We start from the raw sequence: 17,632 nt of genomic DNA on the forward strand, positions 1-17,632 counted from the left end.
CTTCTTAGCAGTAGTGGGGAAACTTTAAAAGATGTGGATTAGGAGAAGGTTAAAATGTGTTCATTTTAAGCACCTTGCACCTGACTGAGTTTTAGACTTAGTTCCAAGAAAAACCTTTGGACCAAGTGTGTCAGTAATTAATGTGCTGGATTGTGAGATGCAAAGGTCCTTAGAGGTCATACCAAATAATCCCTTGTTTTTCTTCAAATGGGGAAACTAAGACCCAGAAAGAAGGGGCTTTTGTTGAAGATCACACAAGTAGAAAGTAGACCTATGAACTGAACTCATGGCCTCTGTTCTCTTTCCACATATTAGCTACTGCTTTTTTTTAAGGATCTTTACTTCATTGGTAAGGAGACCAATTAGTGTTCAGAGACAGGATACCATGTAGCCAATGTAGCCAGATCCCAAAGTAAACAGAATGTCCCAGCCCAGCCCAGGATCTAGTGTATCATAGGCACCTCATAAAATGAAGTAGGTAAAGATTTGCCTGGATTAAGTGAAACTGAACCCCCCACTCCACACACACACACACACACACACACATATCCTAGAAAACAGGTGTTTGTTCTAGGCTCCTACCCCATATAAGGCCATGAACATCACTCTACCCATAATCTGCTTTGGTCCAACTTGATCCTCTCTCTGTCTCATCATTTCTCTTACTATCATTTGGGAATTTGTCTTGCCAAGGATTCAACCTCACTTGGTGCAAACCAACTATCTCTCTGTGAGTAGACACCCCTTCTAATAAAGGCTACTAACCCTCTACTTCTAAGATCCAAGTTCCACCCATAACTGATCTAGGATCTCCCCCAAACAGAAGAGAGTGAAATTCTGTATTTCCCCAGGGAAATGTTGCTCTTGAGGGTTGTCTGCAGGTCATGAACAGGAGACTGGTTACCCCACCACTATAGACCATCAGTCGTCCTGTTTCAGGGATAGCCTGGCTCCTGGGTTGATACTAGCTCAAAGAAGCTGGAATGTTTGTCCCACTATGGTCAAGGTAGTACTCTGTCTTGCCCCATTCTATTCTCATTTTAATTGTTCCACTTTTTCCACTGCCTGCTCTGATCTCTGAGAGATATTAGTATTAGTATCATTTCCTTCTCATTGGGTTCTTCCCAGAAAACACAGTTGAAGGAGGCCAAGGGCTGGTAAAGTAGAATTACATTCTTTTTCCCTTCCCACCCATGGTGGCTTAAAGCTAACTTTGATAGGACAGTAATGAGCTGGAGCAGTGAGGTGGGGCAGCCGAAGGACACTGCCACTCCTGAGAATAGTCACATTGCTGAGGGTAAAGGTTGGCAACCCAGCTTCCTGTGTCACCTCATGGACTGAAGAGGCTGCAGGTACCTGGCTCAGGATCACAACTAAGAAGCCTGAGGGTCTACCACTTTAGATCTGCAAGGGATCATTGAAGACTTAGTCTAACCCCCTTCCATTTTGCAGATGAGGAAACTGAGACCTATTTGCTCAAAGCCACACAGATAGTAAGTATCTGAAGCAGGATTCTAAATTCCATCTCTGAGCAGTCTTAGGAGCAAACCAGAAGCCAAATTGGTGCCCAGGTCTCAGAGGCATTCTCCATCATTTGTCTGGGGTTTGCTGGTGAGTTCCTACCTCCAGTATCTGAGACTGTCCATGAAATTCATGATCAATTGAGAAAACAGAAGGAAAGGGTTTGGTGAGCCTGAATCTTCTCTGAGAATGCTGGTTATTTCTGTTGGGATTTCATTGTTACTCAGAACAAAAGGAAAACAGAATGGGGGAGAGAGGTGAAAATGAGAAAAGAGTATTGAGGAAGAGAGAGTGACCACCACTGTCAGAGGCTGCAGAGAGGCCAAGGAAAATGAGGAGGGAGAAAAGGCCCCAGGATTTGGCAGCTAAGAGATAGTTGGTCACTTTAGAGAGGGCAGTTTGGGTGGAATTCTGAGGTCAGAAGTTATATTGTAAAGGAATAAGAAAAGGGTGAGAGGAGAGAGTGGAGGCTCTCTAGTGTAGATGGCTTTTGGAGGAGGTTATTTATAAAGAGCAAAAGAGAAATAGGATGATAGTAGGAATGGAAGGATCAAATGGGCATTTTTACAGTATGGGGGTGCTAGTAGCAAGGAGGAAATGAACCAGTGGAGAGGGAGAGGTTGAAAATAAAATGATACGAGTGAGGCTGGCAAAGGACAGGGGCAATATGTGAGAGCAGACAGGATACAATGGAATCTCTCAAACTGGTAAAAGGGCTAGCTTTGACATGGAGTTGGACCCCCTCACTGTGTGACATACAGTGAAGGAAGACAGAGGAGCAGAAAATACCTGAATTATGAGAGATGAGGAAGAGGGGAGAAGAGGGAACTCACAGGAAATGATCACTAGAATCACTCTACTGAGGTCACTCAGCTTTGGCATAAGGTCCCTGGGACCCCAGTTTCTTATGTGGGTCAGGTCAGCCAGCTTCCAAGAGGGACCTGGGTATTCTTTGAGGTACTGCAGTAGATTGCTTCCATGCTGCCTCCCTCCCCTGCCCATCCTCAACCCCCACTGTTCATATACATGCACACAGACTCACACACGTGTGCCAGAGCTCTCTCACATAATAACCAAATCAGGGTCCTCCTCCATATGGCAGCACTTCAGCTCTGTGGAGATGGCTTTCTTCCCTCCCCCAGGTCTACTCTCCTCTAGGCCAACCCAAAGTCCCTAAAAAACTGAGCCTCTCCTGGTTGCCTCCCTCTTGCCTCTAACCCAGAATTCTCAGAAAACATGATGCTCTCATCTGAAATTTCTGAGCAAGACTCAGCCCTGACCCTGGTCCAGGGCTCAGTTTGGCTCCACCCATGTCTGATTCATTCACTGATCAAATAGCATCTCTCTTCAGTCCCCCCCTCCCTTCAGCTATTTCTCTCTCCCTCACTGGTTCTCTTTCTTCTCTAATTGATGTATCTGTCTTCTTGTCTGTTTGCATCTCTCTTTTTCTCTGTTTCCCTCTCTTTGCCTCTTTCCCCTTTCTCATCTCTGTCTCTCCTGTCTCTTTCTGTGTCTCTCTGTCTCTGTCACTTTGTCTTTCTGTCTCTCTTTGTCTGTCTGTCACTATATCTCGTGTGTCTCTCTCAAAACACATGCTCACACATTGCTATCCAACTGGCAGCACAATGCAGAGGCTAGTCAGGATCCCAGGAGAATCCTGGGTGTTCCCAGATCTTAATGCAAATTACTTCCTTCCTTGAGCTGGAGGGACAATTGATGACTACTTCCCTTCCCCCAAAACACCATGCTCCCATGGTTATAATTATTATCTCTTCTGGAAATGACTTCCATATCTCTACCTCTAAGCCCAATCTCTTCTCTGAATTCTAGTCCACCTCATAGAACTGGAAATGAATCAATCTCTATCTCTATCTCTATCTCCATCTATCTTTCTATCTGTATATGTCCCAAAGACAACCATAATTCAGCATGTCCAAAATGAAAGTGATTATCTTACCCAACAGAAGCACCAGCTATAGTTCTCCCACAGACTTTCCTTGTTTCTGTGAAGGGCACCTCCACTCTCCAAGTCATCCAAGTCTACAACCTCTGTGCTTAGGTCTTCCTCATCAGCCCTCAAATCAATTTGTTGCTTAGACTTTAGAATTATCCTTTCATAGCATCTCTAGCATCTACCTCCCCCTCTCCACTCATTTGTCCACTACCCATGTTCAAACCCTCATCACTTCTTGCCAAAATCAATTCAGAGTCCCAACTTTAGGTTTCTACTCTAATACATGTTCCACATAACTGGCAAACTGTTATTCCTGAAGCACTGATTTGATCCTGCTCTCAAGAATTTTTAATGGTTCCCTAATCCTTTAGATAAGTAAAATAAGCAGAAGTCAGATGAGTATTCAAGACTTTTCAATTATGATTTCAATCTACATTTCCCAACTTAGTCGATGGGTGTATCCCTTCATTCCCTCTGCTTTCCAACACAATTGGTCCACTTGCTAGTCTTCAAACCTGGGACAGCATTTCTTGTCTCTTGGTCTCTCTACAGGTCATGTTCCATGCCTAGAAGGGACATCTTTCTCCTTGAGTCTTTTATAGCCCAGGTCCTGTGCCACCTCCTATTGGATAAGCAAGATGGCTTTTCAGGTCCACTTCCTGGGTCTCTCCTCCGTCTCAAGCTCTATGAAGGAATGACTTGGCCCAAAGCTTGTCTTCATCTCTACTTCAGCCATAAATCCTTCTTCACTGGTCAACCAGATCCAAAATGCTAATTATCCTCAGCACCTCCTCCATATTTTCAAGAAGTGAAGCCATTAAGGAACACCATTCATTCTCAAGGGCTCCTCTCTGTGCCCTGAGAGAGTGCATCCCATCCCACCTCTTATAGAACCATGGAACATCAGCATATCTTCCCTGAGGCCTCCCCAAGTTCATCCCTCTGACTCAGTGGCCATCTGAGTCACCTCTCGAAAATGCCTCTTCTCTTTTGGCTCCACTCATCATGGCAGAAGTAGTTCTCTGCCACTAGACTGAAGCACAATAGCAACAAAAACTCCCATGTGGCTGGCTTGGTTTTACAAAACATTTTACATAATTATCTCATTTGATCTTCACCACATCTCTGTTAGATAGCTGCTATTATTAGCCCCAATTTACAGAAAAGGAAATGGAAGTTGAGAAATGAGGTCTAGGGGTGGCTAGGTGGCACAGTGGATAGAGCACCGGCCCTGGAGTTAGGAGTACCTGAGTTCAAATCCAGCCTCAGACACTTAATAATGACCTAGCTGTGTGGCCTTGGGCAAGTCACTTAACCTCATTGCCTAGAAAAAAACCTAAAAAAAATGATGTCTAAGACAGGATTCAAGCTCAGGATTTCTTATCTAGCCCTCTCTCCACTGTGCCACCGCAGTGGTTATGACTGACACCGCACAATGTTCCATATTTCCATTTGCCTAGCACTTAGAGGACAGAGAAGATAGAGTACTGGGACTAAAGTAAGGACAATTTGAATTCAAACCCTTTCCCAGAAATTTACTAAGAGAAGAGGGGGATAATAGAAGGGAAGGCAAATTGTGGGAGGAAGTAGTCAGAAGTTAAATCATTTTGAAGAGGGTCAGGGTGCAAGAATAGAGAGAATGGAATAAATGGCACTGGGAATAAATGGATGGAAGGAAATATAGTCAGCAATAGTAACTGATTAAAATTTTGAAGCAAGTTCTCTGATAAAGGCCTCATTTTTTAAACATAGAGAACTGATGAAATTTATAAAAATTTAACCATTCTCTAATTGATAAATGATCAAAAGATAGCGGTTTGGAGATGATCATTATAGCCATTTTTTAAAAATATTCTTTTCTAGTGGCAAAGTATTGGAAACTGAGGGAATACCCTTCAGTTGGGGAATGGCTGAACAAATTGTGGTTTGTGATTATTATGAAATGCCATTCTGCTACAAGAAATGATGAGCAGAGTCCTTTTATGTAAACACTTACCTGAGCTGATGCAAAGTGAAATGTACTACATACAAAGTTACAGTAAGATTATCGAATGATCATCCGTGAATAACTGCTGTTCTCAGCAATACCATGACCCAAGACAACTCAAGGACGTACGATGAAGAATGTCATCCATTCTCAGAGAAAGAGTTGATGGTTTTCTGAATATACATTTAAAGCATACTTTTTTACTTTCAAAATAAACTATGGGATATTGGGTAAGTCATTTTTTTAAAAAAAATCTGTTTGCCTCAGTTTTTCAAATAAAATGAACTATCTCTTGCTTTAAATTCCCTGGAACAAGATGCCCCCCCCAAAATTAACTGATTATTTTAGATTTCATCACCAGTTAGCTAATCCACTTTTTAATGTTCTATGCTTCTTCACCTCCCTCCGTTTCCTCTGCTCTGATTGGAGCGTGCAAAGGTAGGCTGCTAACTTCCACTCAAAATCTTCCTTTGAAGGAGGAAGAATCTGAACTTTACAATTCATTCCACTTGTTTTTCAGCCATCTTTAAATCATGACCATGTTGGATTTTCCTAGCCAAGATACTAGAGCAGTTTGCCATTTCCTTCTCCAGTTTATTTTATAGTTAAGAAACTGAGGTAAACAAGGTGATGTGACTTGCCCAGGCTCATGCGGATAGTAAATATCTAAGATCAGATTTGAAAAGAAATTTTCCTGATGTCAGGGGAAGCACTCCATCCACTGCATTCCTAACTGTGCTTACCCACTGCACAACTCACCAGCATCCCTTCCTTTCCAACTCCCTTTTGTTTGTTGTCTTCTCCCAACTGAACTGTAACATCCATGAGGGCAGGAACTGTCTTTTTGGTTCTTATTTATTTATCCACCCCTTAGCACCACTTCAGGCCCAGAATATGGACTTAAAAATGTTTACTGAATTGTGAGGATCAAATGAGATATTTGTCAAGGGCTTAACACAGTTCCAATCATATAGTAGCAAAAGGGTCCCTATTCTCAGGGAACTCACAGTGTAATAGAGGAGCAGACATGAAAACGAGGTGCAAGTGAGTTATCAACAGGATAAAATGGGAGATAATCTGCAAAAAGACCAATTGTAACAAGAAACAGTGGTTCTTTACCTTGGATGCCACAATAAAAGCAACTCCTAAATTTGTCTCTTCACATAGGAGAATCTGTGAGTCTTCCATAAAAAAGCTAAGCTACAAGAAATGATTCCCTAGCATGAGGAAAGAGGAGATTCTGAGAGAAATTTTAATGATGTAAAAAGATAATAACTAACCACACAATGCAAACTAAGCAGATGCAGGAAACCTAATGTTCAGGTGATGACATTTATGATATATAGTTAAATGGATATGCTAGAACACTCTTCCTGTCCATATCAGTTTATGTATATATGTGTAGCTGGATGGATAGATAGGCAGATAGATTGGATGGATGGATGGAGGAGTGGGTGCACCGACTGACAGACAGACAGACAGATCGAATCTGCACTGCAGTGGACAATAAGTTGGACCCAAGATGAAGCAGATGAGTGAGATGGATAATTTTCATAAGTCTGTAGGTTATTTGATTGACCAACCTCTCAAGTTTCTCAGAGATCCGTGAAACAGAGGTCCATCTTCTCCAGGCTGTTGGATGATTTTCTAAATCATGGAGCAGTTCACTGTCTGAATAACTGAAATTGAGGATAATTCTAAGGATCTTGGAAAGGCATATGGTGAGTAAAGGTGAATGGCTATATCATATCACAAGCCAGGAATTACAACAAGAAAGTGATATAAAAGATGACATCAAAGAAACACATATGTAGACTAGTGGCATGGCTCAGGATAAATAGATAATTGATGGCTATGCCCCATGTGTTCTAAAATATTCTTTCAATGGTCATGTTGGGTAAACTTCTTGTGATGAACCTTTGGAGACTATGGACAAGGATCACATTGGATGGGCAGAAATGGGCAGATGAGTCTATGCTTATGTTCATTTCCAAACCAGTGAGATCCCTTATACATTTGAAGACTCTTCTGAAAAAGGCTAGAACTTTCTAGAGTCATATTCCAGTCAAAATTTCCATGGCACCAAAAGGTCCTGGTAACATATGAAAATCTCTAGTTCAACTTTGATTACCCATCCTTTGAGCATTCGTGTCCAGATGGCAGAGGCAAGGGGTCACAAAATAGGACTTTTGGTCCTTATCTCCTCTGAGTCATTAGACCTCTTCAGTGACATTCTTATGTTATATTGTTGGTGTACCTTGCTAGAGTACCAATCCTGTCAAATCAATGGGAGTACTTTCCCCCATCCCTTTTCAATTTAAAAACACTTTGGATTTTTGGATTAGAGTTACAAAACCTCAGACAAATCTCTTTTTTTGCCAGACCTTAGCAGTTTCCTAAGGGCCCATCATTCCTCTTGTTTAATCCTTGGTCCAGAAATTCAAATCCCAGTCTCAGACACCATCTTCTCAGCCAGCTGTTCATTTCCCAGAGAGGCCTTTCTCTGCTGAGTCTTCTCTCTTCATTTATCAGCAATAAAGGCAACAGTGCCTGCCCATGTCCCCAAGGTGTTTTGACTGAGGCTTCATAATCCTCTGCAATGCTTTCTACCCACCCTGATGTTATCCTTTATTCCCACATGAATCTTAAGAAGTCAGTGATGGCTGACAGGTTTAAGGCTCTTGAGGCCCTGGAAAGACAGTCATGCCATCTCTTTGTTTATTTCAGGTCAACAAAAGATGCTTTGGCCCCTCAGGAGGTTGTCCTCAACTACCAGAACTTTACCTTCTTTGTCTTCTTCCTACCCTCCCATAGTCCTCAGGGCTCCATCTGTGTAGACCTCAGCACTAAGGAAGCTGTTTTTTCCCTACTGTAGCTCAGCCAAATACAAACACATACACACAACACAAATTGCCCATCAATTACTTATGATTCTTCTTTACCTTGTTGAGGATTTCTGCCCTTCCTGCCATGTGTCCTTTTTCTCTGGGTGAGAAATACTGAATCCTTCCATCTCTCAACACCATTCCTCTTCTTTGCATCCCCCTTTACAGCACATCTGTTCTGCCAGGGACCACCCAATCAGGACTCAATTGGGATTAGTGAAAGCCCAGAGAGGGTTTGGCAGTGGGGGCTGCTAACCAGGCATATTCCTTCTCATGTGAAGCCATCAGTCCAGGTTCTTGACATCCCATTCCATGGGTATCATGTGTCAAAGGGGAATAAGTCACTGCTGAGCAACTTGCTATCACTGGTATCCTTGTATGAAGCAGACAAGGAAGCTGGGAGGTACAATGGATAGATTGCCAACATGAAATCAGGAACCCTTAGGTTCAAATCTACCCTCAGACACTAGCCATGTGATCCTGGGCAAGTCGCTGAGCTTGTCTTAGGTTCCTCATCTCTAAAGTGATCGAGAGAAGGAGAAAGCAAACCACTCCAGTATCTTTGCCAAGAAAACCCCAAATGGGGTTGAACCAACTGAACAACAACAAAATGCCATCACACTCTGCTATATTAAGAAGCCATCGATAGACCCTGCCCTCTCTTGCTCAGGCTCAGCACCCATGTCCATCTGGTTTCCAGATAGCCAGTTCACCCAACTCCAGTGTAGCCTCAGCTTGAAGCTGAGCAGCTGTCTGGTCTAGCCTGCCCTACAAGACCCAGTGGAATAAGAAAGAACCTCCCATCACAGTCAGAACATTGAAGCCCTGGGAGGATGGCTGGGATGCCCCAGTCTGCACAAAGCAGCCAGGTTTCCCCAAGGTGTATGGAAGATATAGCATAGGCTACAAAGGGCCTCCGACTCCTCAGTTCCATCCCTTCTGCCTGGGATTGCTGGCTTCCTTTAATGCACAGCAGATGGAGGGGGCTCCCAGACCAGGAAAGGATAAGAAAGGCTATCCATTCTAATGCTTGTCTAGGCTCTGCATTCCGAAAGGAAAGACTACCAATCTCCAGGGCCTCCTGCTGCTCAGTCCTCAGAGCATGGCTGCTCCTGCTGTCCATCTCTGCCTTCTCCAGCCCCCTCCCACCAAAACTAAATCATAAAATCATAGCTAGCTCATCAAATATCACTTCCAGGTTTGCAAAATGCTTCAAATGTTCTCTCTCTTGTCCTTGTGAATTCTATTATTATAATAATATCCTTGCAAAGGAAAGTAGCAAGGTTGAGACTGGGTCTGGGTCCTCCTACACCCAGGAAATCTCCAAGGCAGGATGCCAACTCCGATGTTCTTTTTAAATCCAACACTGTCCAGTAGACTAGCAGTTGTCTTCAAAGGACATACTTATTGGTACAAGATGTGAGGGACTAGGGAACATCCTGGCTTAGCAGCCAGTCCAGGGTCCCATGTGTCATCAAGCCCCTGGGAACCTCATAAGAAAAATAGCATCCCCAATCCAGGAGGGCAAAATTTTACTCCATTGGATCAGGCTTGGCTTCCTATAGCTCTCCTCTGAACCCATTTCCATCCTGGTACAGACTCTTATTCCCTCACACCTGGACCATTACAATAGCATGGGGTGGGGGTGGGGGGGTCTGCCTGCCTCCAGCCTCTCCCAGATTCAGTCCGTCCTCCATTCAGCCATCAAAGTGATTTTTCTAAAGTGCAGAGCTGCCTCTGTCACTTTTCCCCACTCAGTAAACTCCAGGGGCTCCCAGTAGCCTCCAGAATCAAATATAAAACCCTTTGTTTGGCTTTTAAAGCTGTATACAACCTGCCACCACCTGCCACTGCAACACAAACACACACACACATACAAAATGTGCTACTATGGACATTTTGGTGTTTATGGGGGCTCTTTTAGTCATTGATCTCTTTGGGAACACACACAAAATGTGCTGCTAGGGATATTTTGATATTTATGGGGGCTCCTTTGGTCATTGATCTCCTTGGGATATATGTCGAGCAATGAAATCTCTGAGTCAAAGGGAAAAGGTATTTTAGTTATTTTCTTTGTATAATCCAAAGTGGCTCTTCCTAAATATTGGGCCAATTCATAGCTCCACCAACAATGCATTAACAATCCTGCCTTCCCAGAACCCCTCTAACCTTGACTATTTTCATCTTCTATCATCTTTACCAATTTTCTACTCAGGGTAGTCGTGACTTGTAATTTTCTTATTGTTAGTGATTCAGAGCATAATTCCTTTCAGTTAATATTTTACAATTCGCCTTTTGAGCACCATTTCTTCCTATCCTTTGACCTCTTCTCTATTAGAAAATGACTATTGATCTTGTGTTTCTATTAGTTCCTATGTATCTTGGAAAAGGGTTGCCTGTATGTCTTGGATACTCCGTTGTCAATTAGATAGGAGTGAACATGCTGGAGAAGCCTCAGTATCAGAAACAAACAAACAAAAAGAGTGTTGTTTTTCATGGAGATAAAGGAGGTGTGAGGGCTCCTTGGAGACCCAGAATAAAGCTTGGCTTGCTCATGGCCTCTCTTCTTGGATAGGACAGCATGGTCACTTCTTACAACATCAATAGGGCAGCAGGAGTTCTAACACAGAGTGAGGGGGTGGGGCGTTGCTAGATGGAGGAACACTGAAGGCAGGCTTTCAACAAGGTGAGTTTGTCTCATGTTTCTATAAAGTGATTCTAAGTGTTTGCTTTTGAGATTGTAATATCCTCTATATCAGCTCCCCTGCCTCATATGTAATTAACCTGTCAACCCACCCAGAAGTAATAAGTGTGATAGACAGGAAAGAGATTAAGAAAGAACTCTGTATGATGGGCTTTCAAACCCCTTCTTTATCCTTCAACTCACTTCCATTTTAATTGGCACTTGGGTCACAGCTGATGCTAATGAATTGCCATATTACTGTTATCAATACCAGTGATCCAGGGGCTAACTTTGTCATTGAGATGAAAGTATGAAGCCAGGGCTAGATTATTGCTGAGGAGTCAGTGCCATAAACCTGAGCTACCAGCTTGTGATGGAGACCCAGGGCAGCCTAAGAAGGAAGCTCCCAACCTATGTGCTAACCTTGGAGGGAAGGGAATGTGGGTGGGAAGGGGTTATTAAGTGGATAATAGCAAAGTGAGTCAATTGCATCAGACAAGAAAAGCTATTTAAAATAGTAAAAAAAAAAGCATGGATGAGAAAGTTAAAGATCCTGGAAGAGAAAGAGGAGTAGGAACTGTGGAAGGGACAGTGGATTTAGAGTCAGAGGAGCTCAGGAGGCAATCTACATTCTATTATTTTTAGTATTCCTACTTAGCTTTGGAGAAGTTCCTTTCCTTCTCCAGGTCTCAATTTGCTAAGGTAAAAAAAAAAATGAAGGGGTTAGGCTAGGTGGCTTCTGCTCTGCCTTTTAGCTTGAATTCTTATAAGCTCAGGATTAAGAACAGTGACAATAGTGGAGAGATTGTTGGTCTGGAAGTCCCAAAGACTGGATTGAAGTTTTTGCTTACCTTGCCTGAGCCTCTATTTTCCTAACTGTAAAATGGTTTCCACAATGCCTGTACTATTGGTCTCCTGGGCTGTAGTGAAAAAAAAAAACACTTTGGTGATGGTAAGGATGGAAAATTCAAAGACACTAAGTGACCAACCAGCATCAGGCAGAGAACGTGCCTGAACCCTACCCACTCCCAACCCCAGGAAGACAGAATTGGTGTGTAATGATACTCACAGTACAGTCACCAAGGGAAGAATTCATTAAAATGCTCTCCAAATTTGTGGAGCTGGATATACATCACTAGACTTAAAAGGGGCAGAACAGAACAGGAAAAAGAGGACCACTCCCTAAGTGAAACTATACATTCTAACATCAGTCTCAAATCATAGCAATTAAATTGTTAACCTAATCATCATTCCATAGCCTCTTGTTCTTCAGGTTTGCCAGTAAAATGAAATTTCTTTGAAATGGTAATATAAATATGTAATATCATATGGTATGTATTCTCTCAATGTGTGTGTATAGGTTTACACACATCTATCCACATCTATGTGTATATATACTATGTGCATATGTGTGAATAAGCATCAATTTTGAACCACATAGTGATTTTCTACAAGTCAGATCTGGGAGAGGGGGAGTGTGGCCTCTATCTCTACCAGGACACATGTGGTGAAGTAGATTTACAGTCAGATGACCTGGGTTCAATTCTAGCCCTACCATTTAATATCCATGGAGTCTTTACCCAGTCTCTTCCTCTCTATGGGCCACAGTTTACTCATTTTTAAAAATGACAACTTCTTAAATACTAGATCCCATGATAAGGGACCTTGGAACTCTCCATGGTACTAGCCTGCAGTGCTAGCCTTCAGCTAGTGCCCTATTTACGGAAGTCTGGCCCACTCAGAGTTCTTAGCCCTGCTCCTTGGCCCCACTCTTAAGTGCTGCCAGGCCTGTGACTCAATAAGGTCTCTGTCTTGATGCCAGACTTCAAGCCTAACAAGATTTCAACCCATTTGACTGCATTTAATTAGACTGGGTTGTATTGTCTAAGACAGAATTGCAAGCAAGAGGGAATGTTCCAAATTCCAGGATGTAGGAACATGCAAACAGCAAAAAAGGAAGCAGGAAAACTCTAGAACGGCCTTCAGTGCTCCAGCTTGTCCTCTTCAGAAGCCCTTACCTTGTTCATCTTTCAGGTCTCAATGACCATTTAATCCAACTTGTATCTTACAAGAATTCCCTCTTCATCATCCCCAACAAGTATTCATTGAGCCTCTGCCTGCATCCCTCCAAGGAGGGGAGCCCACCTGCTCTTTAGGCTGATTCTTTCATGTTCAGGTAGCTCTCATTGTGAATATTACCTCCCTCCAGATTTTCACTTCCTCCTCTATAAAATAAAGAGATTAGACTGATGAAAGAGTTTGTCTTGGAGTCAGAGGATCTTATTTCAAATCCTGGGTCTGTACTTTAGCATTTCTGATATTGATTCAAACCAATGCCTATTTCTGAGATTCTCAATGAAAAACAAAACAGCCATGGGTTAGAGGCATCTAGGTGGCATAGTGGTGAGAGCACTGAACTTGAAATCAAGATGATGTGAGTTCAGATTCTGCCCTGATACTTAATAGCTCAGTAACTCCGGGCAAGACATTTAACCTCTCACTAGTTCAGTCCCCTTATCTCTACTACTGAAATAATAATAGTACTTCCCTCAAAGGGATGTTGTGATGATCATCTAAGATAGTCCATGGACAGTACTTGGAAACTTTACAGTGCTCTGGAAATTCTAGTTATTAGATTCAATCTAATAGGAACTAGACAAGCAGCGGTGTCCAGTTCCTTAGGGGAACTCCCTCTTCTCCCTTACAACATGATTTGAAGCATTCCTCTATATTTCTTTTTTTTTTTAGTTTTTTTTTTCCCAAGGCAATGGCATTAAGTGGCTTTCCCAAGGCCACACAGCTAGGTCATTATTAAGTGTCTGAGGCTGGATTTGAACTCAAGTACTTCTGACTCCAGGGCTGGTGCACTATCCACTGTGCCACCTAGCTGCCCCTGCATTCATCTATATTTCTCAGGAACTGTCTCTATCCTAGGTTCTTGGCAAATACCATCTTGGACCCTGCTTCTGAATTTCTATTTGAATGCCCAAAAGGTAGGACTGAATGAACATCCATTACATGGAGAATAGACAAGGACCCCTGGGTTCTCCTTCCATCTTTGTCATGTACTAGCTGTATGACCTTAAGCAAATCATTCTCTTTCTTGGGACTATAGTTTCCTCCATAGGAATAAAGAATTGGACTGGTCAATGATGAAGGTCCTCTCTAGCTCTAAAAATATAATATAGATACTTTCAAGTTTGCAAAATGCTTCAAAAATATTGCTTCCTTTTATGCTCAGAATCAGCCTGTGAGGTAGAAGCTATTATTACAGATGAGGATATTGAAGCATAAAGAGATTAAGTGCCTTCCCTAGAGAACCACATTTAGTAATGTCTGAGGCCAGATGGACTTCTAGGTCTTCCTGATTCTAAGGCTAGCATTCCCCCACTGAGCCATCAGATGTCCATAATCATGGTGGTGATGATGACAGTGGCAAGAACAGTAATAGACATTTAGATTATTTGAAAGTTGGTGAAATGTTTCTAGACCTCATCTCATGTGATCTTCATAAGAGGTCTGGGAAGAAATAATAATATAATGATATCTATTTTCAACTAACATTTACCTTTCCCATAAAGATTTGTAAAGTTCTCACAACAGCCCTGTGAGAAGGATGCCATCATTGTCCCAGTTTGACAGATGGGGAGCCTGGGCCTTAAAGAAATGAAGTTACTTATGATCAGTCATACATAAACAGGTATCTATGATTGAGGTTGAGATAGTGATAATAAACTTAGGATAAAAGTCTATTTTGCAGGCAATAGGAACACAGTTGTATGGAACAAAGATGAAACAATATTGGAAGAAGGTTGGAAGAAAACTGCTCTTTCCAGCCATCAAAGGTGGGCAAACTTATTATCTCTTAAGTATTTGCTGACCAAGCATTGTAGGTAGAGTGGCATGAAGGGTCAACAGCAAATATAGACTGAGCCAGGCAGATTATTTCTGTCCTTAGGTTGTCAGAACCTCAAATCTTGAGGTTTTAAATTCAAAAAATTGCAACACTAGAAGCCTGAGGAGACTGAATCTGAGACCCTTGTTATACCAAGCTGGGTCAGGTTTACTAGCACCTCAGCAGCATCTGAAACTTCCCAATATTATCCAGAACTTCACCATAGGGAAGGAGTCACAAAACCCCAGCTTCTAGATTCCTGAAGCCTTAATCTGCACTGTGGTCTCTTGATTTGGGCCTGAATTCAATGGACTCCCAGGACATCAAAGAGAAAGGCAGTTTCGAGATCATCTAGCCCTCCCCCATATAGACACACATCCCCCTCACTGTACAAAGGAAGAAAGTGGGGCATGTGGCTTCAGCTGCCAAATATTGGCTGCCCACCCTTCTGTCTGGCTTTAAAATACCTCCTCCTTCTGTGGAGGATGTGACAAGTGAGAAAAAGGGAAAACAGCTTGATTCAGGAATGTACTGTGAAGCTTATTTTCTCTTCCTAAATGGAATCATTTTCCCCCTTTCTCTCTTCCCAGCCGTTCACTTTCCAACATGTCAGTCTTGAACTTTCTAGGGCTTTTCTGCCTCTAGCAGCCCTGACCACAACTCCTTTTGAATGTCTTCAGCTGTCCTTTTCCCATCTGCCAACCCCCGCCCCTCATAGGATGCCTCATTTGTGATAGAGCTTCAAAGCAACAGAGCCATGGTCCCTAAAAGATTGTGAAAATAAAAAAAAAATTGGCTGTAATTCATTGGAATAAATGAAAGTCTTTCACATTTTCTGAATAAAACTCAACCTCACAAGTACAAACTGAGAAAGAGATAACTTGTCAACAGTTTGTCTGAAAAAAGATGTGGACAGTTTGAGTGGACTGCAATCTCCATATGAATGGGGGGAGCCAACAAAGCTCATGGGATCTTGTGCCACATTGAGTGAGGAAACGCTTCCAACAAGGAAGAGGACAAAGTCCACTGACCTGGGTGAGTGACATCTAGACTGTGGTCTTCATGGCTGATAGTCATAGTTAGGAAGGACATTGATGGCCTGAAGGGTGTCTACAGGAAGGCAACCAGGTTGGTTAAGAGTCTTGAAATCTATATTAAATGGGTATTAGTTGAAGGAACTGGGGAACTGTATTCAGAAAAGAAAAAAGACTCAAGTAGGACACCAGAGCTGTCTTCAGGTATTTAAATAGTTATCATGTCCAAAAGAGATTAGGCTAATTCTGTGTGGCTCCAAAAGGTCAGGAGCAGTGGGAGGGGAGAATTATAAAGACAATTTTAGACCTGAAGATAGGAGAGCCACACTAGCAATTCAAGTTTTCCCAAAGTGGAATGGACTGACCCCTAAAGTGGTAGAATCTTCCTCTTGGAGGTCTTCAAGCAGTTGCTGGATGAGCCAGTTTGGTAGATGCTCTGATGGGGATTCTGTCTTCAATGTGGATTAGCATAATTGCCTCTGAGGTGCCCTCTAGCACTGCAGTCCCAAGATTTGGAGATTCTTTGGGTCTGTATTCTTGGGGTCCAGTCTTTCAAACCATGTAGTTTTCTTTTGGTGGAGCCCACATCTCATGCCATGCTTTTCTACAACTGAGATATACTCCCCTGTGCCATTGTCCCAATCAGCTAATGCAATAATTCTTCCCTGACAAAAAAGGAAATAAGCAGAGTCCGGCAGAACTATGCTGAATGAAGGGAGAAAATGACTCATTGCTCTCACTGCTTTCTTTTCAAGATGCTTACCAACCTGCCATTGAATTCTAAATCCTGGACTTATTCCATGTCACTGACCTTCCATTTTTAGGACCTCATTCTACTGATTTTTATCAGCACATTTACATCTTTTCTTCTCTGATGTGGCAACAAAGCTTGTGACTTTTTGAAGACCCTGGACAGTAGATCAAGTGGCATTTTCTAGGGCTTTCCAAGACCTAGCATGACATTGATGTTGATCAAGGGACCAAGGCCTTATCAAACATCACCCTAAACATCTCCAACAAGCAAAACTTGATAAGTAACTAGCATGTGCCAGGTCTGATGTACCGGGGCTGGGAGACAGAAAGTGAGAGAGTTGCTTCTTGGTCAGAGCTATTCTGCTCCATCCAGTTCAAAGATCATTCTTTGTAGAAGATAACATGGAAGCAAATGAGGAGGTGAATAGATTCATATCCTTGCCAAACTGATACCATCTGTTTCCATCCTGTCATCTACCCAGAGCAGTGGCTCCAGACTTGGACTTTTCACGGATGGATGAATAGATACATGATAGAAAGATATATCTCTATACACATGTCTATTGTGTGAATATATATTATAAATATAAATTTTTACATATAAATAGCATATATATGTATTGTGGATATTTATAATGTGTGTGTCCTCTATCTTTTCTTGACTACTTCAGCTCTTTCAAACCCTCAGCACTCTTGTCCAGTTTTAGGTGCATGCCATACTTTTGTGTCCCTCACTTTTTCACCCTTCTTTCCATCGTCTATCCAGAAGTCAGAGAGAAAAGGAAATTATTTTTAATAATTAAATATTTTTGATGTGTATGTGTTCTTTATGTTTTAGTCTCTTTAGACAACTCCCTTTTCTCTGGGTCCTTAGTAATTCATTCTGGATCATCTCCGATTCCTCCTGGGCTAACTTCTAC

At 42.3% G+C, this 17,632-nt stretch overlaps 1 long non-coding RNA gene across 1 annotated transcript in view; it reads left to right on the forward strand.

The window, feature by feature from the left end:
- The window catches only part of LOC141512549 (uncharacterized), a 55,471-nt gene extending 39,794 nt beyond the window's left edge, over positions 1-15,677 (forward strand). The window contains exons 2-3 of the long non-coding RNA XR_012475526.1: positions 14,791-14,875; positions 15,516-15,677. This is a non-coding gene — a long non-coding RNA (uncharacterized LOC141512549). The remainder of the gene's footprint in view (positions 1-14,790; positions 14,876-15,515) is intronic.
- The last annotated feature ends 1,955 nt before the right edge of the window (positions 15,678-17,632 follow it).

The sequence above is a fragment of the Macrotis lagotis genome, chromosome 1 (genome assembly GCF_037893015.1).
Source record: "Macrotis lagotis isolate mMagLag1 chromosome 1, bilby.v1.9.chrom.fasta, whole genome shotgun sequence".
NCBI lineage: Eukaryota > Metazoa > Chordata > Mammalia > Peramelemorphia > Peramelidae > Macrotis > Macrotis lagotis.